At 46.2% G+C, this 26,364-nt stretch overlaps 1 long non-coding RNA gene across 2 annotated transcripts in view; it reads right to left on the minus strand.

Moving 5' to 3' along the window:
- Nucleotides 1–342: 342 nt before the first annotated feature.
- LOC118988699 (uncharacterized) overlaps nucleotides 343–26,364 on the minus strand; it is a 31,635-nt gene continuing 5,613 nt past the window's right edge. For both annotated transcript variants that reach the window (XR_005066839.1, XR_005066840.1), the window contains one exon: nucleotides 343–1,025. This is a non-coding gene — a long non-coding RNA (uncharacterized LOC118988699). The remainder of the gene's footprint in view (nucleotides 1,026–26,364) is intronic.

Genomic DNA, 26,364 nt, shown 5'->3' on the forward strand with positions numbered 1-26,364 from the left:
TAGGTAGGCAGCGTCACTAAATTTTGCATACTAGGAATCTTAGTTCAGGGTGGTTAATATTAGCAGTAGCCCTTTTATCCTAATTAACGGCTTACAAATCATTAAAAAAACCTCTCAAATTTCCACTGGTAGGGTTTCAATGTGTAAGACCACACAGGTGGCTTACTTACTACATTTCTACACTAGCTGACAAATGTCTTCTGTAAAGGTCAGAGAGCAATTTGGGCTCTGCAGGACCCTCAATGGACTCTACTGCACGCTGAGAAATAATCCTTTACGAGTCGTGTGGGGTCCCCAAGACGGCCTTGTAGTTCAGGGACTCACGGAACTCAGAAAAATGGCTATGCCAAGTCACAATTTATTGAAGTAAAAACAAATACAGTTTAAACTCCACAGACATGAAAGGCACGCAGGAAGGGCAGAGTCTGGGAGAGCAGAGACAAGCTTCTGGCCGTCCTCTCCGCGAGGACGGGTCACTTAACTCTTCCCCAGGCCACGTGTGGGGACACGCACAGAGTGCTGCCAGCCGGGGAAGCTCACCTGAGACTTCACGCCCGAGGGTTTTACTGGGGCCGTGGGCCCGGACACCCACAGGGCCCACCTCACTCGGAGCTCAGCTCCTCCGGGATCAGCTGGTCCTGCGCAGTGCAAGGCTCTGCCCCACCCCGCAGTCAGCATACCCGTCGGGTGGTACTCAAGGCCCCAGGTAAATGAACGCGCTTGCGCGTCTGCGGCAGAATATTCTGGGTCTAGAGGTCATCTCTCGGGAGCTGGTTGAGGGCCAGACCGCCCTTTGGATGCGCAGGAAGCGGACGGCAGCCCTGCGGAGTCGGTCCTTCACGCACACGCACTGGAGCCGTTCTCGGTTCCAGGCCACGGACGGAATGGCACCGAAGACTCCAGTGCCAGGGGCGTGGAAGCCGCCGCCTCCCTCTGAGATCTCAAACACGGCGGCAAGAAGCGTCCCAACACGTCCTGTGGCAGACACTCACACCGTATCGTGGGGACGACGACACACATCGGCCCTTCAGAAATGAAAATGTGAAATCAGACATGTATAAAATATGTCATTCTTTTTAAAAGAAAATCAATCTCTAATGCTAATCACTGGGACTTACACATGATTTAGATGCAAGAATATAAAATGTCAGCCTTTCTTAATAAGGAAACTGCATTCACAAACCAGTGAACTAAATATAAAACCTGTGTTAGATACTAGATTAAAGCAGAGGTCTCAAGAAGTACTAAAGCTCTGTATTACATATATTTCATCGCAAGCAACGAAGTGCTCTGTGGTTTCCCCGCTAGGACACATGCAGAGAAGGGAACGTTTTGTCAGACCGCTTCATTACACATACTTTCCCCTAATATGGACTGTAACCTTTGTGAGCGCGAATGTCAAGGTTATGAAATAAGCCTCGGATGACTGTGGGGAGTCAAACAATGATCCATGTACGAGACAGTGTGGTTCACAAACACGTGCTACTGTCTTCAGAGGCTGCTGAATTTAAAGCAAGCATCGACCTGTTTTCTACCTAGGGTTAAGACTGTTTCTAGCTTATTCCTAAATGGTCTTCGGGTGGGTAAGTAAAGCTGCCCTAAACGAGGCCCAAAGGGCAGCAACTCCCGAGCTGCTCCCAGCTCTCCCAGGGCACCTCCCGGTGCCAGCACAGTCAGGCGGCGCCGCAGCAATGTCTACGGTGAGCACGGGCACCGTGAGAGACCTCAGGGTCCCCTTGGCTCTTTCTCAGGGGCTGCGTCTTGTGCTGGCACATGAGGGGGTGCTCGTGATAATTTTTTAACTCCTTACCCGAGGGTATGTTTATCAATTTCAAAAAGGAAGGAGGAGAAAGGTTGATGTGAAAGAGAAACACTGATCGCTGGCCTCCTGTACACAATCTGACCTGGATCAAACCCGTGACTTTGTGTGTGTGGGACAGCACCCAAGCGACCGAGCCCCTGACCAGGGTGGTGGTGTTAGCACAGCATGGACACCATGGTGAGAAAGTCTTCAGTGCGCACTCAGCCCCTTCTCATGGGTGCCCTGCCCCTCCCTCCCTGTGACAAGCCCTGCTCCCCACCCCAAGGCCGCGTGGCCTGCCAGGGCCTCAGGTTCACGGCGCAGAGGTCTCAGCTGGGCTTCCCCACACTCCATCAGCCACAGCTCTCACTCTTGAAGTCCCACCGTCCACCGTGAAGCTCTGCACCGAGAACACCATCTCCTGCTCCAAGTGGCTGGCAGCTCACGCCCACAGAGCTGTCCGGATATCAAGACTTGACACGGGAACTGAGCTTTGAAGAATGGGGCATTTCGGAGTGCTCAGTATGTGCCAGGATGCATGCTAAGCTCCGTCTGGACTAATTAAACTCTCATTACAATGGAGGAGCTAGGAAGCCCATTTTACAGATGAGTCCAGGTAGTTCAACCCGAACTCACGCCGCTAAATACTGTGCCCTACTGCTGCACCCAAATAAGTACAAGCGCACAAAGGACTACCAGGTCACTGGAGGGAGTCACAGAGGGAGAGGGACTTTCAAGACTACAATGTTCTCATTTACAGACAAGGAATGTGAGGTCAGCAGGCTTCAGCAATGAGCCAAAGGTCACCTAAAAAGACAGAGCTATCCTTTCTTCTCTCAAGGGCCTGTCTGCGGTGTACCCGCCTTTCCCCGAAAATGTGACTCTCTCCCTGCTTTCCCCTTCCGCTCCTCCCAGCACTCCACTGGCACTGAGAGTACCTCGGGTCACGTGCCAACTTGCCGGACGGGGAGTCACTGGCAGAGGGCAGTGCAAGGACACTGGACTTCACAGGGCCAGCCTGTGTCTAAAACAAGGTGTTCACTGTCAATGTCAGTGTTTTATAAACAACAATCTGCAAGACTGAGAAACAAGTAACACAGACCTGCCAGCGTTTGGGGACACTGCCACTCACTCACTGAACCAACTGCATGGACGTATGTGCAGGTTATGCACCCCGGCCCCAGGCCCTCGGACACAACTTCAGGGCTGGCCTGTGCCCCCCTGAGCCTACGCGGAGCACCCTCTCTAGCCCTTAGTTCCACTGCCCTGAATGGCATGGCCACCTCCCATTTTGCAAGCGCTCTGACTCGCTGCTCCAACGTCAGCCCTTGGTCCTCCTCCAGCTGCCCTGCCTGGCAGGACGTCTGAGCTGCCTGGCATATGGCCAGTCATTTTTTACACATGAGCAAAGAGTGCAAATTGTTTATCTTGTTTGCTCAGTTTGAAGCTAAATGTTTCAATGTTTGTGTGAAAATCAGTTTGACTTCCTTAGGGTCACACTAAAAAGCTAATCATTCTTATCATGCATGCAGTTTTCCAGACTCTGAAGGTTCGAGGCGGGCAACTATTCATGCAGAGTAGGGTTCTACTGTCGATGACTCTGCTCAAGGCTGGTGTGCAACTACAACCTCTCATCTGGTTCAGGTTTAACATACAAACGGGAAGGGTAATATGCACTTTCCTCGGAATCACTGTGTTTGGTCTATTTCCCACCTTATAGTGAAGACCCATTAAAAATCCTACTGATTCTAAAACTCTCAATATGAAAGTTGACAGGAGACAAAAATATCAAACTTAGCAGTAAGTAAACATTTACTGGGAAGCAAAGCACATGCTGGTTCTGAGAAGATGCGAAAAACCAGAATCACACGTTTAATCACACACTTTCAGAAAGTTACAGGTGGTCCATTCTAGAATGACTACACAAGGCAGACTTCTTCCATGTATTAACTTTCTTAGTCTCCACACATGACCCAGACCCTGGCCCTGAACCCGCTGGTGCCCGGGCACGGCCTCTGGAGTTGGGGGTCTCCGACACTTGCACTGCTCCACGATCACGAGCAGCCTCCCTTCTGTGGGGCGCAGACCCCTCAATTGTAAAACGTACGAAAAGCGTTGCCCGGAGGGCTGCTGAGAGGGTTGCGGGAGGACGTGTACGAAGGTGCCCAGGTAACCCCTGCACTGTAACAGGTGCTGTGCACACACTGCAACTGCAGCACTCACGAGTACTCAGGGCCTGATAACGGAAGATGTGCTCAAATGAGTGGCAGATTCAGAGGGACACCCAGGACCAAGGATTATTAATGCAAAGATTTAGATTTGATGAAATGCTTTCTTTTTTATATGTTTTATCATTTAAAAAACTGGTCTGAATAAATGTCTAATATAGCTCTTTAAGTAACTATAAAATAAAATCTGAAATGGTTAGAAAGCACTGTTTCTCAAGTTTATTTTTTCTTCTGAAGTATATAAAATACTGGTGTATAAATCAGTGGCGTTTCTGAGCATTGATGAAATACTGTTTTAAAACACTGAAAGATAATGTATTTAGGATCATGTATTTAAAATATTGAGGGTAGAAAAGGCATTCCTACAAAAGACAACAAAACCCAGAAGTCACAAAAGATTACATAACAGTTTTAAATAAAGTTTAAAAACACATAACAGATTGGTAACACATATAAGACAGAAAAAAATGTCCAAAATACGTAGTTACTAGAAAGCAGTAAGAACTAACAAGCTTAGAGAAATATGGGCAAAGGGTATGAACACACAATCGAAAACAGTGAAAGAAAGAAGCCAACAAACACACGGATACACGCGAACCTGACCCCTACACAAGAGGTGCAATAAAGAAGACACGCCACTTAAAAGTTTCAGGTGAACAAAACGTGATCGGGGCCAAGCGCGCCCTGGTGAGCGCGTGAAGAAACGGGCCCCGCCATGCTGCTAATCCAAGGACGGCTGGTACTGACGCTTCGAGATGAGTTCAGCAGCACCTACCCATATTTTAAATAGACGTGCTCCTTTACACAGCAGTCATGCCTTTATAAACTGCTGTAAAAATAGTCATGCCTGTAACAGTGAAAGACTGGAGCCACCTCCAAATCTACCGATAGGGAAGGAAATAGGTCATGGTACATTTATACAAAGATTTTTAAAATCTGATACACAAATATGGAAAGTCCTCCCAAATGGCATGAAAGAGGCCAGGATACACAGAGTGGGATTTTGTGACGATACTAAGAACACCACCCATATCAGCCGGCGGGGTGCCTGTGTGCAAACACAAGGGGATGGAAGGTGTGTCACGGTCAGCAACTCCATGTAACACAAGGGAGGGAGGGCTGTGGACGTGAGTGCGAAGAGAGAAAGGGCACCTGTGTGTTTTACCCTAAACAGTACAGAACAAATGCCCAAACTTTTAGAACGCCATCTGAAAATGAAGGGCTTGCCAGTCCCCAGCCCGCAAACTCTATTTCTCATTCACACTCATACCTTTACTCCAAATAACTCCGTGCTCTGATGAACACGTCTGTCTGTGCTGCTGACCACAAACAGAAGAGTTTTAAGCAAGTGATTGTCCAATATACACAGCATACCCAAACAAATGTTTCCACAGATAACCCACAGAATAGGGAAAACTTACGTTGTCAAACTTAATGAGGCAACTGTATACCTCTCGCGACCTCTGATACTTTTCCCAATCAAAGAAACCCTGCAAAAATCCTTTCTCCTGGGGAACTTGAGCTCTTATAAATTTGTGTGGAGAACAAGCAGCAAAGGAACCTTCTCAAACTGGTCTGAAAAACACAAAACCCACGGCCCAAACCCTGTTTTTAAATCTCTTTAGACAGAAGGACAACCAGTGAACACACAGCTGAGAGTCTTGAAAGAGCCACCCTGAGTAAGTGAGGAGGGGTCAGCGTGTCCACACTAGTCCCGCTGCACCGCCAGTCCCCGGACAGGTAAGTGGCAGAACAGGTTCTGCTGCCGGGAACTGGACTCAGCCTCAGAGGGACGGCGTGTATTAAATCGTAAAAATGCCTGGGGGGCTGCTTCTTTTCCATAAAATTAAGGAAGTTAAGGCTAATAAAAGACGTAACCCCAGTTTACACACATATAAACATGCTAAATGGGAAACTGCTGTTGGCTTCGTAATGTACTGACCGGTGGCTCCGTGAAGATTTACAAGAAAAGCCCCCTTTTCATTTCATTTCGAAACCACCCCTTCGTTTTCATCCAGAATGATACTAGCACATTTCTACTTTTTAGAAAATCTTCACATCGGGCAATTAACAAGAGAAGAAGATCATGTAGTTGCTTCTGATAACTGGCCCGAATGCCACTGTGACCTTTGTGAAGAAGCAGAATCCCCGACACGAACAGCACTAGAAGGTGAGTTCTTGTGCATTGCAGACCCCCATTTTAACCAACATTTTAATGACTGATGTCTGTAGGAAGCACTTATTTGGAATTACAAAATTCTACTATTGGGAATGAATGAGGTGAGCAAGACACAGTCAAACTGGGACAAGTTAAATAACAAATGCCAAGTGCTGACAAAATTATGGTGAGAAGAAACAGGAAACCTTCGAATGAGAGAAAGTAATTTCAGAACATACCCAAATGTTAAAGAAATCCGACTTGAGACTGTTCTGTATCAATCAAATAACAAATGGCGATTGGGAGAAACAGGAATGTTTTAACATTTTCCCAAACCTTGTAACATTTATCCCAGGAGGAGGTTAGTGTGGCTTCTACTTACCCCTCCACCATCTTAGTAAAATTCTGTAACATTTAAAACTGATACGCACATATTCATCAGAACATAAGTTTCCTTTATATTTCTAATAAATGTACAGTTTTTAAAGATATCAAGATATATATTTTCCTATAAAGGCGGAAATAGCTCAGTATACCTTAGAATGTTTCACTGTGTCAATGAAAACAAGACAAACACTTCAATTTTTCACTCGACTACCACTCAGCTTTAACGTGGAGCTTTTTCTAAGTGACAAAGGGGGACAGGGCTGACAACCCATATCATCAAAGACCCCACTGTGTCCTCAGGGAAGTATGCAGCACAAAGACATGAACACCTGACCATGAAACAGAAGAAAAGAGCGATGACATGGAAAACACTAGAATTAAGCCTACAGGCCCTTTGATGGCCTGAACCACACAATAGGCAAATATTTTTTATACTGGAGAATATGAAAGAAGTTTCTTGTCTTCGTCACTGAGGTTCTCAGGTGAGGTGATAGGAACTCCCCAGTCCGCTTAATTTGGAGAGTACATTTCCTAAGACCACCTTTTGATTGTGATGCTTTGCCCTAATGCAGCGATACTTTTCTTGAAGCATTATAAATTATCATTTAAATTCTTGACAAGTTTCAAATGAACATGCAGAACTCTCTGAAATATGTTTTGCATCCAAGAACATAACAGAACAGCTCCCATTCAATGACAAAGAAAATAATGAAAAATGAGTTTACTGAACAAATATAATTAGAGATGGCACTCACCTTTCCCAGAACAAGTCTGTATGCCTTCAATTCACATGGCTATTTATGTGAATTTCTCATACCATGTATACACCTTCCCTAGGGGAAGCGTCAAATGTAAGTTCCAATTCTGGATTTGGCACAAATAAGCATTTAGAGTCCCCTTCCAAGCTGCTAGAATAATGTGTACCTAAGTGATTTCAGTTTTGTGGTAGTTGTTTTGTTTTTTAACCTACTCAGAATATGGTTATGTTACTAAAAAATGAAAAGCTGATTTCATGGAGTTGAAAAACAAAGCTAAAGAAAATTTTAAGTATCTTCAGTAAGAGTACAGAATATAAAAATGTCATTTAAACCAACCAATACATATCTAGAACCAATGATCAGATATTATCTTTAAATTACTTAGAATTACAATACAACTTTACTCTGGGAAAACGTAACAGATGACAAACCTGTTAAAATAATAACAGCTACCATTTATCAAGACCTTAGTATGTACAGGAATTATTCCAACACACTACTGCTATTAACTAACTTCATTTCATAATAATCCTATTAGGTAGGTGATGTTCCCATCCCAATTTAGCAGACTGTGGAAACTGAGGCATGGGGCGGTTGGTAACCTCCCCAAAGTCACATACTAGTAAGTGGCAGAACCAGAATACAATGAGTTGAAGAGGCTGCGCTTGAAAACTCTTTGTCACTAAGTCACGGTGGTATCGAGGATTCAGAACATTTCCATTGAATCAGAAAGTTGGCATCCTCTTTATTGCTATGATGAAAACAGCTACGCCTCCTGGAGACGCACCAGTGATGACCGACTGTGCGCCTGAACTTCGTTCTGCACTGTGCTGGGCCCTGCATCGAGCGCCAGCCCCAGCTAGGTCTTCCTGAGCACTCAGCGGGCTGCGCTGCCTAATGGGCCACTTTCCCGTCCTCATGCAGGCTCGTCCTCACAGCTGGAGTACGTACTATACCTGTTTTGCAAATGAGAACAGCACCGAAGTGTGAAACGGCAGCCCTGTTTCCTCCTCCAAACCATGCAGCAATCTCACTGAGCACGCCCAGATGGCCGTGGCGTCAAAGCCAGGCTTGCTACAGCACACTGGGACACCCACAAATCTGACACTCGGCTGACACTCTGTCCTCTCAGGACGCGCAATCGGGTCACGTTAGAGGGAGGAAAACACAATGAAAAGACAGGACAGCAGTTTAAATTTAGAGTGACCACATTAAAACACCCGGCCTCTACACACTCGCCTTGCAGCACGCAGCACTGGCGTTAAGGGCTGATATTCCAAGACAGCTGAAGTAAACATCCACCTCCCAGCCAGTCCAAGCACCACAGCTGAGTGTAGGATGTTTACATGAACTGGGCTTGGGCTGCAGCAGGGCTGCCGGACGCTTTGCCACACTGGTCTTCTACCTGAGACTCACATTCACATTAAGGTACACATGACAGATTATTCTGTTTTATAAAGATAACTTCCCAGAATCTGTTGAAAAAAGAGCAGTTACTGTGACTCACTTGGATGAGGCACAAGTCAAGGTGAAAGACAAAACTGGGAATGCACGGAAAAGGCAGAAGTGACATTCCTTCCACTGCAGTCACTTATGGCAATACATGCAGACGTTCTGTAAACGTTCCCAGTCCAGACAGGGCTGCCGCTACAGCCTCTCGGCTGCCGACATCCCTCCCTTCAAAACCACTGAACTTAAAAGGAACTTGTTTGATGGCCGGTATGGGGCCCTGATCAGCCATTCTTCCTCATTAAGAAGATTCTTGTTTCGGGTAAAAGACAAAATTAATAAAACACCTTGGAGGAGCTCCAGGCTTAGCTGTGGCCTTTTCCTTATTTCTCTTCCCCTCCAGCTGCCTCTCCCCATGTCCTCCCCCACACACTTAATTGGGATAACTGCACCTCAGAAACACCCTCCCCGAACACCACCTTCCACGGCCCCCATGCCCTTGGCTGCCGGCAGCCAGCCCACTCCCGATTCAAACACAGTGACACGGCACCGCTGCTAAGCACGGAAGGTGGCCCTAGCCAGACACTTGCATGAAGAAGGAAACCTTCAAACTTGAAAGTAAAATTAGATGTAAGAACCACTGCCAGAAAACTCTAAAAATCTTTGGAATGTCATGGGCAGGCCCCTCGGGAGCCTGGCCTCTCATCCCCTCTGCCTACTCCCCCTGAAGCACCAGTAAGGCCTCCTCCACCCCTCAAGGAGGATATTGTTTTTCTGTTTCCACCACTGCTCTCACAGCAGTATTTTTTCTTCTGCTTTTCTTTGCAAATATATTCAAAAAGGTTTCTGGGTACTAAACAAAGCGATACTTTCCCTGGGAGAAAAATAGGTATTAGGGTTCCAACAAATCTTTAAAAAAAAATTTTGTTCGAATACAGTTGTCTCCATTTTCCTACCACCACCCCCACCCTTCCTTCCCCCCTTCAGCTTCCTCCATGGGTCCTTTATACATGTTCCTTGATGACCCTTTCCCTTCTTTCCCTTGTTCTCTCTCTTCCCCCTCCCCTCTGGTTACTGTCAGTTTATTTCAATGTCTCTGGTTCTATTTTGCTTACTTGTTTGTTTTGTTGATAAGATTCCACTTTTAGGTGAGATCATATTGTATTTATCTTTCACTGCCTGGCTTATTTCACTTAGCATAATGCTCTCCAGTTCCATCCATGCTGTCACAAAGGGTAGGAGCTCCTTCTTTCTCTCTGCTGCGCAGTATTTCATTGTGTAAATGTACCATTTTTTAAATCCACTCATTTACTGATGGGCACCTAGGTTGCTTCCAACACTTGGCTATGGAAAATTGTGCTGCTATGAACATTGGGGTGCACAGGTTTTTTTGAATTGGTTTCAGGGTTCTTAGGGTATAATCCTAGCAGTGGGATCAAAAGGCAGTTCCATTTTTAGTTTTCTAAGAAAATCCCATACTGTCTTCCACAGTAGCTGCTCCGGTCTGCAATCCCGCCAACAGTGCACTGGGGTTCCCTTTTCTCTATCACCTCACTAGCACTTGTTTCTTGCTTTGTTTATGATGGCCATTCTGACTGGTATGAAGTGGTAACTCACTGTGGTTTTAATTTGCATCTCTCTGATGGCTGGTGATGCTGAGCATCCTTTCAATATGTCCTCCTTGGAGAAATGTGTCTTCAGGTCCTTTGCCCATTTTTTTTTTTTAAATTGGATTGTTTGGCTTCCCGGAGTGGAGTCATGTGAGTTTTTATATATTTTGGAGATCAAACCTTTGTTCCAGATATGATTGGCACATCACCATAAAACTCCAGCTTCTGCATTGCTATGTACTTTAAGTTGGGGTTTGCGTATTTTTCTTCAGTCACTGATTGGACACAACACGGGACAGGGGGAAACTCTGAGATGGGTCCTGGGGTCCGGACAGCACGGATTCAGAATGGCCACCCGGGGGGCACGGGAACTGGGGCGGGGAAACATGCCCATTACGGACCTATGGCAGAATCGGACACTCCCGTGGGGCCCAGCAATCTGCATTTGGATGGAGAAGCCCTCCAACGAACCGTGACGCACACTAACATTTGAACCCCAGTGGGCTGTTTCACCAAATACGTTGAAAGCCAAAGCAAAGGTAGCAACAAACCTTCAGTTACTGGGAGTCCGTAATGCACTGCAGGTTTTCTGAAAGGGCAACGTCAGAACGTGCACTGCGTGTCCATCTACAGGGGCCGGGCGGGGGAAGCTGTGGCAGTGGCGGCCCAAAACAGCATGGCCGTAAAAAGTAATTCAGCTCAGACTGGTATTTACACTTAAAACTTTTTTTCCTGAATATGCACAGAAAATAAAGACACAGCCACTCTTTCAGTGAAGGAAGTTTGAACCAGAGGAGTGGAGGGGAGTCAGAATGTGCCACATGTGATGAGCATGGCAGATCAGGGTTTAAGGCTCGCTGTCGCCTCTGGGCACCCCCAGGCCTTACTGTGCAGAAACGCCGCAGGCATGAGGCCAGTGGGGGCCCATCCAACAAGGCAGCTTTAACCTAGAGTATCTGTACACAAGCATTTCTAACTGGACATGAACTTGAAGACACAATTTTATAGTGGTTTTCTCAAAATAGCAATCCCTAAGTAATCTCAAAGCCAATACTAAGAAAAAAAGTCATTTTCAGAATGATGTTCAGTAACTAAAAATAATTTTAGATTTAAAACATCTCCTTAAATAGTAAAGAATTTCTGAGCTTTCTGTGACCTGTCAATAAAAACCACACGTTTCTCCCTAAATACCAACACGGGATGGGAAACAAGTTGTCACAGGTCACCGGTGAGTAGTGGTGACCTGACATTTTGAGGGATCGGTTCTCAACAGTCAACTGCTAAATCTTGAAGCCAATGGGAAGTCTGTGATGCTTCAAAATTAAAACACACAGAAGTCATCTGCAAACGGCTAAAAAGCTGTACTCCAGTGCAGTGAAGCAAAAGTGCCACCAAGGTTAAAGCTGACATGGTCGCCGACCCACCCCATTAGGGCAGAACGACACGGAACAAATGTTACATGACACAGATGGCCCCAGTAATCCTGCAGCACCCCAGGGACATGCGGACTAGCTGCATAGCAGCTTTATGCAGAATGGTACCCATTTTTAGCCTAGATTTGGGATACCTTTCTAGTTTAGCTGTGTGAGTTATTAGAGCAGGTGGTTTTTATCCATCTTACTGAACTTTAAAGCTATACAACCAAGTTTCTCATAGGAAATGAAAAATGTCACCGAGTCTAACCGAACAATCCTATAACCAGAAAACCCTTTTTTCCTTCACCGGGACGCATTTTTTGGGCTCTCAGAAATGGCTCTATCCACTCCCTGTCCTGCTTCCAAAGCTCACAGAACGTATAATAATTCTGTTCCATTACAAGTTCAGCAGGAAGGGACACCGGACGCTGCCAGTTGGCAGGCATGGAGACCACACTCGAAAAGCGACCTGTGCCTCGAGCAACTGCCCCTCCTTCCATCCACTCTCACTGAGTCTGTCTTTAAGCTGCCACTCGAACCAAGGGACACTTGAAAGTCAATGCTGGAGCCCAGATGCATTCAGAGTGGCTACATTATGACTCAAACTCCCATTTGCTCATCCAGATAAAACATGAAAGGAAACAGTAGAAACTGTCAGAATAAAATGAAATTGTTACTTTAGCCTTTGACATGCAAGGTGCTTTATTTACATCCATGCCCTCAAAAAAGCTTGTGATCTAATCAAGGAAGAGAAGTGTTTAAAATTAAATTAGCAAAAACTTTACCTTTTCATTTAATTATGCACTGAACCTAACACAGGTTGAATGCTTAGCAATTTAATAAATTATGGAAGTATCAATGCTTTACTGAAGAAAAATTAGAATAGAAATGTTTCAGTGTCTAAAACACAAACAGAAATAAAGCATTTTGAAAACTCAGGAAAGGAACCTGTTGTAAAATTACACACTGCCCACTGGTCCACACTGACTGTCACTTACAGAGAAGCCCTGCGTCACTCAGCTCTGAGCAGAAGGCGAGCAGCAGACCCAGCGCACCTGCTCGCCTGGTGTGCACACTCTGCTGAGGAAGGGAAAAGGCAAGAAGCACCCTGAAAACACCTGGGAAAATACACTGAATAAACACCATCAAACAGAACCAATGACAAATGTCGTGAGCAGACTCGGTGGTCTGCAGTCATGCAATTTTTGGGAAGAGTTCTAATGAGGAGCTGTGACCTCCTCCAGGGTGAGACCAAGAAGCTGTGGGTGGCACTGAGAGGAGGGAGGTGGGGGCCACACGCACCCCTTCTCTCTAAAGGATACCAAACCCCTCGGCTGCACGCTGCTGGGCAGTGAGCGCACCCCCCCAACGTCCATGGCATTTCCAAAGGAAGAGGTGGTCTCCAGAACTGCCGGAAAGTTAAACTGCAGCTACTAGGAAAAGCAACAGAGTTAAAATTCCACTGACAGGGCAAAAACGTGTATGAGAACCCACAGTGCGGGAAAAAGTAAATTCTCTAAGTCCCAGAGGCAGCATCTGAAGTCTGGGGAGCTGGAGGGCACCTGCAACAGGATGTCCCGTGGCCAGGACAGTTCCTACACTTGGCCCACTCACAGGGCGGTCAGGAAAGAGGTCTCGAGGCCTCCAGGGGTCCCACACCCTTTGCACCCCCTGACCCCCACTTCCAGACAGGAGTGTGCCCGAATGATGTCTGTGAAGAGCCGGGAGCAGCAAACATCTGACTGAAAGCTCGGCTGTGTCTCACAGCTTCCAGTCGGGGATGTTTACAGCCACAGGCTTTCTGAACGGCAAAAAGAAGGCGAAGGCCCAAACGCTGCCAGTCCCCGCCTTTATCGGGTGGTCCACAGGCTCTTCGGTGCCGAATGACTCCTGCGACATCTTGGAACAAAAACAGTGAGTCAACACTATTCTCCAGAGGGTAAGTGGTCCATCAACCATAAATTTTCCTACATATTTTAATTGAAAAACTTGCATTATAAATCAATTAAAGTATTACCCAGTTGTCCTACATGAAGATACATTTTTCTATTTGCTACATGCAAGAATGAGTCCTTTCCTCCCTACATCTTGAGATTCAAAATAATAAACACACTAGAATGACGACCCTAATGACCATCTGCCCCCAAAGTCCGGCTTTATTCATGTTGTCCTACTGCTATTAAAAGCGACTCTTTTCACTAAAAAGTGTCCCAGCTCGGCCCCCGCTACAGGGGCCGTGCTGACAGTGGGGCTGGACTGAGCAGGAGCCGAACGTTTCCTCCTCGGTCTCAGTTGATTCCGGTTAGGGAGACAGAGTGCACGGGAAAGAACAAAGCAAAGTAAATAATAAAAGGAACACGCTCGTGACCTTGGGTTTGTTTATAAAGTGGTACACTGAAACCATTTTGTTTCTCACATCATTTTCCCGAAAGAGAGAAAGACTAGGCAAAATACAGTCAATCTGCTTTTGATGGAAACCAAGATTTGCTATAATCTAAAACATGTAAAATTGTTGTTTCTTAAACAAATCACAGACACTTCCAAGAACTGAACATACATACATACACGCATACATTCATAAGCATATGCACCATATGTATACATGCCCTACCAGACAACTACCAAAACCACCAATATGCACAGTTTTGAAGGGCTCCTAATTTTCTATTATCAATTTTTTCTTAGAAGCTACGAAGTAAGGGATTTCAGTCACTGCCCTTTACCCTGTGATAGTATTTCAGGGATATTTTCTAAAAAAATTTTTTGTTTAAATGTTGTACGTATAGAAATACTGCTGGAAATAACAAAAAAAGTGCATGTGGTCTCTATGGACACACAATGACCTTCACTGTTTCTGAAGACAAACACTTTAAAAGTCCAGTGGCTATTTATAGCAAAGGCTATTCAAGCTGTTCTACAACTGAAAATTTCTGATTTAAATTAAAAAAAAATAGCTATTTCATGCCTAGGTAGGTACATGATGCTTAACTAATTAGGATGCGAAATATTAAGCTGCAATGAACCAGTAATTACAATTCTCTCCTTCAATTTCCCTCTGTTCCAAGTTTAATTTTTTAAAGGGTTGATCAAAAATGAAATTTTTATCAGTTACTATAGTTACTGACACAACATGTAGATTCTTTTCAAGGTTATTAGGGAATTTTTTCAAATGCTGTATATTTGTATATAATGTATTCTTAAATATAGCTGAAAATGTACAGAAGCTGAATAATTGTTACAAAAATCAATTGTAAAATATCTTCTATGATTACACATATCTTTTAAACATAATTTTTAATTATAACATATATTCTATTTTTCATAAATGTTCTTTAATCCATAATCAAATGCACAGTGAAACATCACATCTAATGAGGTTGTAGCTGAGGCTACAGATGCACCATTTGGGGCACGGTTAACGATTCTATCTTTGTCACAATGTAACATATTTGAGAGTCGCCCTTCCTACTACTAGGTTGGTACCTTTGTGCTTACACACCTCTGTGAAAATGGACAAACTATACATGACATACACGTAATGTATATGTCCAGACAGAAATGGACTGTGACCAAGCTGGGGCTGGACCAGCGCGACTGCATGGAGGCTGCACCTGTCTGTCCACTCGACCCGGCAGGCAGCAAACCCACTTCGTGTGAAAAACCTGCAACACGGCGGATGCTTGGGAACAACGGCCATGCCTCCTGCTCTTGGAGGCTCATTTACTCCCCACTGCTAACTGCTCTCCGGCACAGCGGCTTCCCCGTGCCTTCACGCATCCTCCCGCCTCAGCTTGACAGCGCGGGTGGAGACCCACAGCAGAGGAGGGTGCATTCCACTGCACCAATGAGGAGGAAGGCCCACCCTGGAACAGCGATCTGGCTGAGCTCGGCCCCTAGGGACCGCGAGCCACCACCTAGGAACCACCTACCCAGCCGGTGACCACCTCTGGGGACAAATAAGTTCGGCAAACCGAAGTCTACGAGGTGGCGACAAAAGTTACAGGGGGTTGTGATAGGGTTCCTGGGCCCTGGGAACACCTGCAAACAATCAACGAGGGGTGGCAGGGAAAGCGCGTCACTGTCACCACCTGGTGGACGCTCACAGCCACCGCTGGGAGCAGCTGGGGGCGGGGGGTGTGACTCCGCCCCGCCGCTTGCTCTCCGCAAGCAATGGCCCACTGCGGCCGCCCTGACGAGGGGGAGTCCAAGTGGAGATCCGACAACAGCTCGCCCACGGAACTTACGAACTATCAATGTGTGTTCACGAACGATTTTTCAATTAGACTTTTTTAAAATCGTTTGCCCACTTCTGTCCCCTCACAAGATCTGGGACAGTTTTGTGCTTCAGGACCACAGGCGTGGCGCGTGAAGGCCCCTTTGGGTGGTCAGAGCTAAGGCTTGGAAGGCAGGGACACAGCTCGCCCTCCCTCCGCATGAAGCCGAGGGAGGGCCACACTCACAAGGAACGAGGCTGGGTCTCGCCCGGGGGCTCTCTGAGTGCGGTCCCCGCACCAGCGTGGCCGAGCACACCCAGCGAAGCAGGTGGGTGTGTCCCCAGACTCCCCGGGTCAGGAACGAGGGGACAGACCCAGCCACCTGCCTAACCATCGATCTATCTAGGCTTTGGCCTCAGTTTCAGTAACGTGCCCTTCAAGTTAAAATAAAAAAGTGTGACGAAGTAGCGAGAAGATGGGAGTAATAAACAGTCACAGAACTGAGAACGTTCTAATCACGCACCACAGAAAGCTCACACACCGAACCACAGATGCCCAGGGCCAGCAGGCGGAGGGGCAGCCCCCCAGCCCCCACCCCAGGGAGGGGCTGCGAAGGCGCAGCCCTAGGCCGCCAAGGTGGGAGGCAGCTGATGGCCACACCAGTCAGCCAGGATGCCGCTGGGAGAAGTGTGCAATTTCCACTAATAAATAATAAAAACGTCAACAACCGAAACGCTGTCATTCTCCGCTCAGAGAAAGCAGCACACCCACACGGCCAGGATGACAGGGGCGACAGCACCAACACACTCGGTGGTGCACGCTCGTCTCTCTGTAGCTCTGAAGTGACCGGCATGCGATGTCCAGGGCCCCTCGCTGGGACAGAGCGCCCACACGCGCGCTCCACGCCAAAATGCTGCCAGTGTGCAGGACTCCACCCACGGAGTGGTAACCCTTTGCAAGACTTCTGGGAATCAGCTTCTGAGTCAACTTTTCTGAAGGCAGTACTGCACAAGAACCTGAGCTTTACAGAGAGACAGAAGTAGGCCAACACGCATGCAAGTTCGTGACTTTGGGAAAGTGATTTTGCTTTGCTGTGGCTCCCTCTGTAACATGAGAAGTCAAGACGCTGGTCTTGTCGGGTTACTGTGAGGACTGAGTAAGAATGTAATGCTCACCAAACGCTGAGCTCGGCAGCAGGCACCGGACAGTGTGATGAATGACAGGAGAAAAGGAAGGAAGATGGTTCTTCACTTCCTCTTTCCAACTGTGTTCACATAGCTTTTCCTATTTTCTTTTTTTAAATAAAGATATTTATTTTATTTTTAGACTCAGTGGGAGGGAGAAAGAGAGAGAGAAACATCAATGTGTGGTTGCCTCTCATGCGCCCCCTACTGGGGACCTGGCCTGCAACAAGCATGTGCCCTGACTGGGAATTGAACCAGCAATACTTTGGTTTGCAGGCTGGTGCTCAATCCACCGAGCCATACACGCCAGGGCGCTTTTCCTATTTTCAATTTGGTTTTTATAAATCCTGCTTATACTTCAAGTTCAAATGCCAAATTCTCTATGAAAATTTCACCAGTGAATCCAGCCACTAAAAATGTTTTACAGATACATGTCATAGTATGATCAACCCCCGCCTAATGCTTACTACGCTGGAGGCAGGTGTTCCCGTGTCAAGTGTGTAACTCATCTACTCCTCGTAGCAGCCCTGCTAGGTGGGTACTAGCACTACCCTTTTTTTGTAACGAAGAGCACAAGACAGAAAGCAGTCTGCCCAGAGCTGCACGGGAGCCGGCAGACGGGGCCCTGAACCCCGCGGCCGGGCTCCCAAGCCTGCTCTCACCTGTGCCGCATGCCTCCACTGTCGACTGAGAAAGGTGCACACTCACCGCAGAGACCTTCTGAGAGATGACAGCGTTACACTTAGAAACGCCGAAGACGTTTTCTGTGCATGCTAAAATTGTTCACTATGGGTCCCTTATTCACCCTCCACAGAAAATACTTCTCAGCTTCCAATTCCTTTCCCACCAGGCCTGGGAGATGGATCATCTTACCCTCATGTGACCCAAGAGAGGGAGAACAGCTGGTGTCCCACTAGCTTAGGCCGCAGGAGCAAGTCACCCTCCAGTGCCCTGTGCAAACACAGCAGTCACCAGGGCCGTCTGGTACTCCAGATGAGGTGTGCCATGCTTGTGGGGTTTGATTTCATACACGGAAACAATGTCAAAGGTACGCCTTGTAGAAAAAGACACTATTTTTTAAACAAAGGCAGGATTAGGGGTATTGAACTGAACCTTACCAAAAAACCCAGAAATGTAAACATACTATGTGCGGAAGACACAAAGTTAGTAGCTTCACTTTTGAACCAAACCTTGTAACAGAACCAAGAGCAAGAATAAAGCTTGCCGCTCAAGGGGTAATGTCTGGGCTACATATAAAATTATAAGCTCTTGAAAGAGGAAGGTTTAACAAGTAACTACTGTTTCTCATAATTGTAGCCATGCTACTTTGTCTACCTGTACTCCAAATGCATTTTGGTACCTTATTTTAAGCTTCAGAACATGTTAGCATATCAACAATGAACTTCATGTATCAGTTTTTTCAAATGGCTATGTGTGTGTGTGTGCGCGCACAGCAAATGAGCCAAAATAAAGAAAAAACATCATTTCTCAGTTTAAGAATTTTTCAAACATGAAGTATTAATAAAATCTGCATCAACTATTCTTAAAAGTCTCTAAATGTAGTTCACTGTAGTTCATACAAGAAGAGGATGCCGAAACCAAGGTGGCTGCTCACTGGCCCTGGGCACCTGCCGAGGCCTCAGGGCTCCGAAGCAGCAGGACCAGAGAGGCTGCTGAGATGAGTTGTACTGGTCAGACAGGGACTGGTCAGAGGCAGCCTGATGAAGGGACTTCCAACTTGCTCGTCATTGGCCCAGGGCCACTGCCGGGCGGCGAAAAGACGCAGGAAAGACCAAGGAGCTGAGGCAGGCACCGCAGACTCCCTGACCAGAGGGGCCAGGCACTTCCGACCCTGCAGCTGAGCAGACCCTGCAGCTGAGCAGACTGCGCACCTGAAGCCACAGGCCAGCCGCGCCCACTGCGTGCGCCCACCGCACTCGGAGCTCGCCTTCACCAAGCCACTTAACCTTCATGGCAACTGTTTGTTTACTTGTCTGTCTCCGCATGAAGGGAGGGGCGTCTGACTCACCCCCACACCCCGGCCGAGCGCACCTTCAGCACCTGGTGCAGCACATACAGGCGTCTCAGGAATGAGAAACAAAGGCGGCAGCAAACATGAAGCCAACTGATGCCGCCATCTTTTCCCTGGTTTCCTATTTTGTCTCAAGAGGTTTCATCCTACAGCTGGGAGCATAACGAAAACCAGGCTTACTTTATTATGTTTGTATAATGTGACCCCTTAACCTCTTTGGATCTAAGTCAGTTCTTCTGTAAAAGACAAAACCTCAGACAATAATTCTGAAAGTCCACTCCGCTCCGTAATCCCAGCGTCTGTAAGGGCACTGTGCCCCAGTAACTCCGGGTTGTTAATACCCAGGGAGTGCTTCTGCGTGGTCACTAATTATGCTCATAACTGAAGCCACAGCCGTGCTCCTTACCTCTACACTGGTCAGCTGCCACCTAGGGAAAATCCACAAAACACTATTTTTGAAAATATATGCATGTATATAACATATGAGTACGTGACTATAAGAAATCATTTAAAAATACATATAAGTGCACAAGTGTTAGTAAAATGTAAGAGATATAAAATAAAACAGTATTTGCTTTCGATAACCCAGACCTCTCCAGCACTCGCCGCCAGCCTCCAGGCTTCTCTCTGCCAGAAGACTTGTCACATGGTCTTCCTGTGCCTGGCTCCTGCNTATAATGTGACCCCTTAACCTCTTCGGATCTAAGTCAGTTCTTCTGTAAAAGACAAAACCTCAGACAATAATTCTGAAAGTCCACTCAGCTCCGTAATCCCAGCGTCTGTAAGGGCACTGTGCCCCAGTAACTCCGGTTTGTTAATATCCAGGGAGTGCTTCTGCGTGGTCACTAATTATGCTCATAACTGAAGCCACAGCCGTGCTCCTTACCTCTACACTGGTCAGCTGCCACACAGGGAAAATCCACAAAACACTATTTTTGAAAATATATGCATGTATATAACATACGAGTACGTGACTATAAGAAATCATTTAAAAATACATATAAGTGCACAAGTGTTAGTAAAATGTAAGAGATATAAAATAAAACAGTATTTGCTTTCGATAACCCAGACCTCTCCAGCACTCGCCGCCAGCCTCCAGGCTTCTCTCTGCCAGAAGACTTGTCACATGGTCTTCCTGTGCCTGGCTCCTGCCACCCCGCCCTCCGACTCCACGGCACCCCTCGAAGGGGCCTTCTCTGCCTGCCCAGGGAGGGCCTCCCAGCCCTGCAGCTCCTTCTCACCACTCCTTCCTCGAGGTTCTTCACAGTCTCATCGTGACCCGAAGTCATGCAGCCTGTTTATTCCGTCCACTCCTTGCTGTCTGCCTCCCGGGTCACACCCGCCAGGACGGAAGCCTTAGGGGGCAGGAACCTCACCCATCTTCCTCACTTCAATTTGTGATGGCTCCACTTTCACGCCAAGAACAGAACAGAGGCTCACAGCAACTCGATCAAAGAAAGAGAACGGCATAAAGGTGATGCCTAAAATACGAACTTGTATCTTCACTCCCAAACCTCCTGTTTCTTTCTCAGGTGCCGCACCTCCACTCTGCCAATTATCTAGGTTCTAGACTCTAAGTCTGCCCACACTTTTAACTTCTAAAATATTTAAGAACTGTTATAAGCCTATGACAAAAAAAAACAACAAAGATGACTCAAATGAGGTATGACAGGACTCTTAACCCGACACCGCCATTTCTGTCGATGGCTCCAGCAAACGAGAAACGGCTGAGTGACGCCGCTGGCACTGCAAGCTCACCAGGGACGAGTCCCCATGTTCGAGGAGTGCCTTCCGTGTGGTCTGGACACACACTGTCTGGGTCGCATTGTGTCACGGTGACCAATGGCCCCCAACCACAGGGCCACAGCGCACGCGTTCATTGCTCGCTCACATAAAGCACCTGCCATGTGTGCGCTTCCGTGGGGCTCCGCTGTCCTGGGACCTAGACACAGCAGCTGGTTTTATGAGAGAGGCAGAACCATGAAATGGAATTTAAAACATCTGCTCAAACATGGGACGTGTCACTTCCTCTAACATTGTTACTGGTCAAGGAAAGCCTAGTGTCCAAACCCGATGTCAACAGAACGGGAAATGTAATTCCCCTACAGAGAGGAGCCTGGTAGAAAGATGCAACAAGTACTTTGAACAATACTACAATTTACCACCACGCCTTCCCAACAGCAAGTGCTAACTGGAGGCAGTTATTCATACGCCAGGCCGCAAACACCACAGGGCAGGGCCTGTCATCTGCCTTGCTCCTTGGATGCACCAGCCACGTGGTGCCGGCCACACGCTGAAGGCCAGGCTACGGTCTCACAAAGTGAGCAGTGATGAGCATGGGGTCTGGAATCAGAAACCTGCAATGAAGTATGATCTCTGTCCATCCCTGACTTAGTGGAAAGTCATTTTTCTCTCTTGACTCATGGATGGTTGTTGCAAAGATTAAATTAAAATATCTGTGAAAGCTACATGAAAACTCTACCATATTATGCAAATGATAGCAGAGACCTCTGGATAGTGCAATGGGATGAAATTTGATAAAGATAAATTCATTTAAACTTTTATAGTAATGCAATACGTAACATCCTGCATTTACTTTCAAAGCATCAACTGGCAAGTAAAGAATAACAAAGCTCAGACAAAGCAGCTCACACGAAAGAGACAAGGTTTTAGCTGACCATAAGCTCTGTGATCAAAGGGTAATGTGGCTGCCCAAACACGCCATGCAAATTTCAGGCAGCATGGGTAGAAGTACAGTATCCGGATAATAGCTTCATTGTATCTAGCAATCACCCGACCACGTCCCCAGTTCAGTCCCGGCCACTGTATTTTCAGAGGCATACTGACAAACAGACTTTGTTGTGAGTTGATCGATGTGGAACGAGAAAGGCCTGCGAAGCACATCCTGTGTGTATGGTTTGAGAATTGGGGCTTTTTCCCGTGGCGCGACAGAGACTCGAGTGGGACTTGACAGTCACTCTCCGGCACTTTAGTAAAAGCTGCCGTGTGTGAGGAGAAGATGGTTCTCACACCAGTAAGTGGAAGTTGGGGAAACAGACCCCGCTGAGAGAGAAGTCATTTCTGACAACTGGAACCCTTCCAAGACAACCAGGGCGGACGGCGGACAACGTGGTGGGGACGCTGTTGAGGAGCCCGAACCAGCCGCGGGCTGGACAAGCCTCCCTCGCTCCTCCATACAACGAAACATTTTCGAGGCACTTGAAAATGCCCCAACGGCATCTCTCTTGTTGGATTCAATAATATTAATATCAATAACAACAACAAGAAACAAGAACTGAAGTAAGAAGTAAAACGAGAAGTTGCTTGGCCTGACACAGAGAGGCACGCTGCTGAAGGGAAATGAGATTTCACGCTGGAGAACATTAAACAGGGCCACCGTCTTAGCGCCGTGACTTGTGCAGAGGAAACAGGCTTAGTCAAAACCGTATTTAGTCTAGAAGTTGTTTTTCCTGGTATGACTTAATTCCTATAAATTCCAAGGAGGTGCAAAAAAATATTTTATGAGCTCCTACAATGGCGATCAAGCCCAAATTTGCTCATGTTAAACTAATGCTGTAAACACAAGATAATACTAGTACATGGATCACCCTGAGTAAGGATTCAGATTTCCCACACAGACTGCCACACACGCGCCACGGGCATGGAAAAATGGCCCCTTGCTGATGTCTCATCTGGTTTCCTAACTCTTTTCAAAATCTAGCACCTTCCCATTCTCATTTCCAGCTTTCAATCCCCCTGCATTCTCTGTGCACTGTGGGCCCTCCAGTAGGTGGTTCGTAGTGTATAAACGCCTGACACCTTTACGTCCAAGTCCTCATCTTCAACTCACTCAACTAGCACAGAAAACTCAAAATTGTTTTTTAAAATCCTTCTTTTAATGGAGTATTTTTTGGAGTTATCCACTAATTTCTCACTGTATTTTAATTGCTACACAAGAGAAAGTCAAAGCAGGCTATGAACATGCATGGGGTATTACGTGTTACTCATTTGTAATTATAACCACTCTGCAAATGTCTTGGGATACAAATTTCTTTTTCCCTTAAATGCTTCTCTGCATCCTAAATGATAACATTTAACAGGACTTCACTGTACTGACATAAATTACTAATGCCCTACTTACTGCCCTCACTATAGGTATTTAGATAAAATATGAGCTTAAAAAGCAGGTTCACTGACTTGTTTAAGAAAATGTGTATGTACCTTTCCAGAATGAATGTTCATTCAGATTTTTAAAAATCTACTCTTCGAGCCAAAAAGGTAGAGGAAAAGGTGAAAAGCAAAAAAGCTGAACACCTTTCTCTACTAAGGAGCATGGAAATTCAGGACTTACTGGGAACTTACTTACAAGGTGAAAGCTTGTTCAATTTGTCATTGGATTCCGCCCCCCTTCTCTTGCTCCCCTCTCTTGGGGGCACAACTGGGAACCCCAAAGGCCGCAGAATGGTCTGCGGCAGAGTCAGGAGACCCAGCTTCAAACCCCGCGTGTCCACCCTCACACAGAACAGTCCGCACTCCACCACGGGTGGGGAGCAAGCCAGTGAGGAGACAGAACAGTCACCGTTTTTACAATGCAGTAGCCAGATACAAACGTTACCTTTCTTTTAAATTAGATACTTGTGTACTAAAGCAATTGTTGATGGCAATGACACATAATAAACATTTGTTTAAATAAGAAGCCACTAGAAGTTAATTATAGCTAGCATGTATTGAGTGTTTTCTGTGTGCTGGACGTTTTTAACTGCTCAACGTGCATTGGCTCACATATATCCTTCATTGTAGCCATTTAAAGTAGTATTATCAGTATCCTTATTTTACAGATTAGAAAAGGAGCCACTGAGTGATTAGTAACTTGCACAGGATGGCATGGCTAGGGAAAGGCGGGGGAAGTGTGAATTCACGCAGGACGGCTCCAGGACCCACTCTCACCTCTGGGGATGGGCACCACCACACACACACGCTGCCATCTGGAGGTCTGAGTCTGTGAGCTCCGACCACGTATGAAGACATTTGTTCACGGCAGTCAAGACCATAGGATTATTATTAGATGCTTTCACAACCAGCTTTTAAGATCAGATGACTGAATCCAATCCATCGCTTCATCTAAGCCAACAGCACCTACCGCAATCTAATCTAACCTTTCCACGCACGACGCAGTCTGGCTGTATTACACTTCATGGTGAGTGTAACCGAGTGCCTTTCACACACTTAGCATAATGCCTGCCACCAAGTCACTAAAAACATTTCGCACAGGCTAGATCTGGGATGTTTTATTCAAAAGAGTGTGCATTAAGGCAATTCTTCAACTTCTCAAGTTCTAAACGCAATTATTCCACAGCCGTTTGACTACTTACTGAACACCAAGTGGTGAGGACACAAAGGTCAGTGGGATGGTCTCTGCTCTCAAGGGGCCGCCGTTACAAAACAATGAAGTGCTTTTACGGAGCTACGACCGAGGCCCCAAGGGGACAGAGCTCCACCTAACGCGGCACGAGTGATGGCAGCTGCACGTGCAAAGGCGAGGTGTGGTGACATCTCCCTCTTAGGGAGTACCAAGCAGTTTAAGTAGAACTAGAACGCGGCGGGGCCTGGAAAGCAAGGGAAACAGCGGCTAGAGGTGAAGAACGAAGCTGGAGCCAGATAGAGAAAGTCTTAGGGCCATAAGGAAAATCCCCGACCCCTGCAAGGACTTAAGCAGGACAGCGAAGGGGTCAAATATGCTAACAACAGTGGCTACCACACTTTCTATTTGCAACAACGAAACCCTGCACTCGAATGAAATCTTACGCAAACTTCCACACTTAAAGTTGATCGCAGTAAAACTGTACTGGCTGAAATTGGAATGAACCTGCTTGACTTCCTCCAGAAGCCTTTACAAAACAATTTCAAAACCACTGCTTTAGGCCCTGGCTGGACTGATCAGTTGTTAAATGTCAAGGCTGCGGGTTCGATCCATGGTCAGGGCACATACAAGAAGCAAGCAATGAATGCGTAAGTAAGTGGAACGAACACATTGGTCTGTCTGTCTCTCTTACACCAATAAAGAAAGATTCTTTTACAAAAATCCACTGCTTTAGAAAGAAAAATTATGTTCTGTACATACTTCACACCTCTCCTGACGTGACTCTAACTTCCCAGGTGTAAGGATTCACTCTGGTAGTTTCTCTTCAATTACAGAACTAGGCACATATAGAACTAAGCAGACAGTATTAGGCCTTTGAAATTAATGAAAAAAGTTGTAATAAAGAAAAAGAAAGGTCAAGATTAATTATCAGCTTTTGTACTCGAGTTAAACTACAACTTAAGTGACCACATCTTCTAACCTGAAAGTTAGAATTTATGATTAGACACAAATGGCCCCCGAGTATTCAAAATACAGACTATGATTATAATTGGTATGATGTAATTTTTTTCAAGATTGGTGTACTTGAGTTTTCTTAACAATGGCTTGTATGTGAAAATCCTTCCCCACCTATCACCTAAGTTAGCACCTGTTCTCCCATCTTACAATACTGGGAGTTCTAAATGTGATCACCGAAAATGATCATCACGGTAAATTGCCCATCCCTCTCATAGCCATCTAACCTGTTCCCAGCAATAACATTAAAACTAATTAAAGACATGCGTTTGTCATTCCTGACGATTTAATACTCCTGACTCCACGGGGAGAAGTGGAACTGAAACAGCAAGGTTACAATCCTACAGAAAAGCTATTGAGTCGTTTAATGTTGGAGAGCAAACAATCACACTCATGTTACACTATCTAGTCTAACCCTACCACACTCTCCACCTTTACCCTCCCCTGTTCCTCATTCTGATATTTTTGGGGAACATAACCACTTCAATAATCTCAAGGATTTTTAAAGTGTCATCCCTTTATAAACAACTTAATTAAAAACAGATTCTCAAAACAATGCTTAGCACACAGTTAAGAGTTACAGAACAGCCTCACTTTTCCACATCAGATAATAGACACTTGGGAAAAACCAGCCAACAGCCGCGCCGCGTCACCCGTCCTGCGTTAAAGCGAGTGAGGACCAACCACTGACTACGAAGAGGAGGAAGACGGAGGAGAAGCAGAGGATACAAATTTAATCCTTCAATACATCA

The sequence above is a fragment of the Sturnira hondurensis genome, unplaced genomic scaffold (assembly GCF_014824575.4).
Source record: "Sturnira hondurensis isolate 20B ecotype Veracruz unplaced genomic scaffold, ASM1482457v3 Scaffold0006413, whole genome shotgun sequence".
NCBI lineage: Eukaryota > Metazoa > Chordata > Mammalia > Chiroptera > Phyllostomidae > Sturnira > Sturnira hondurensis.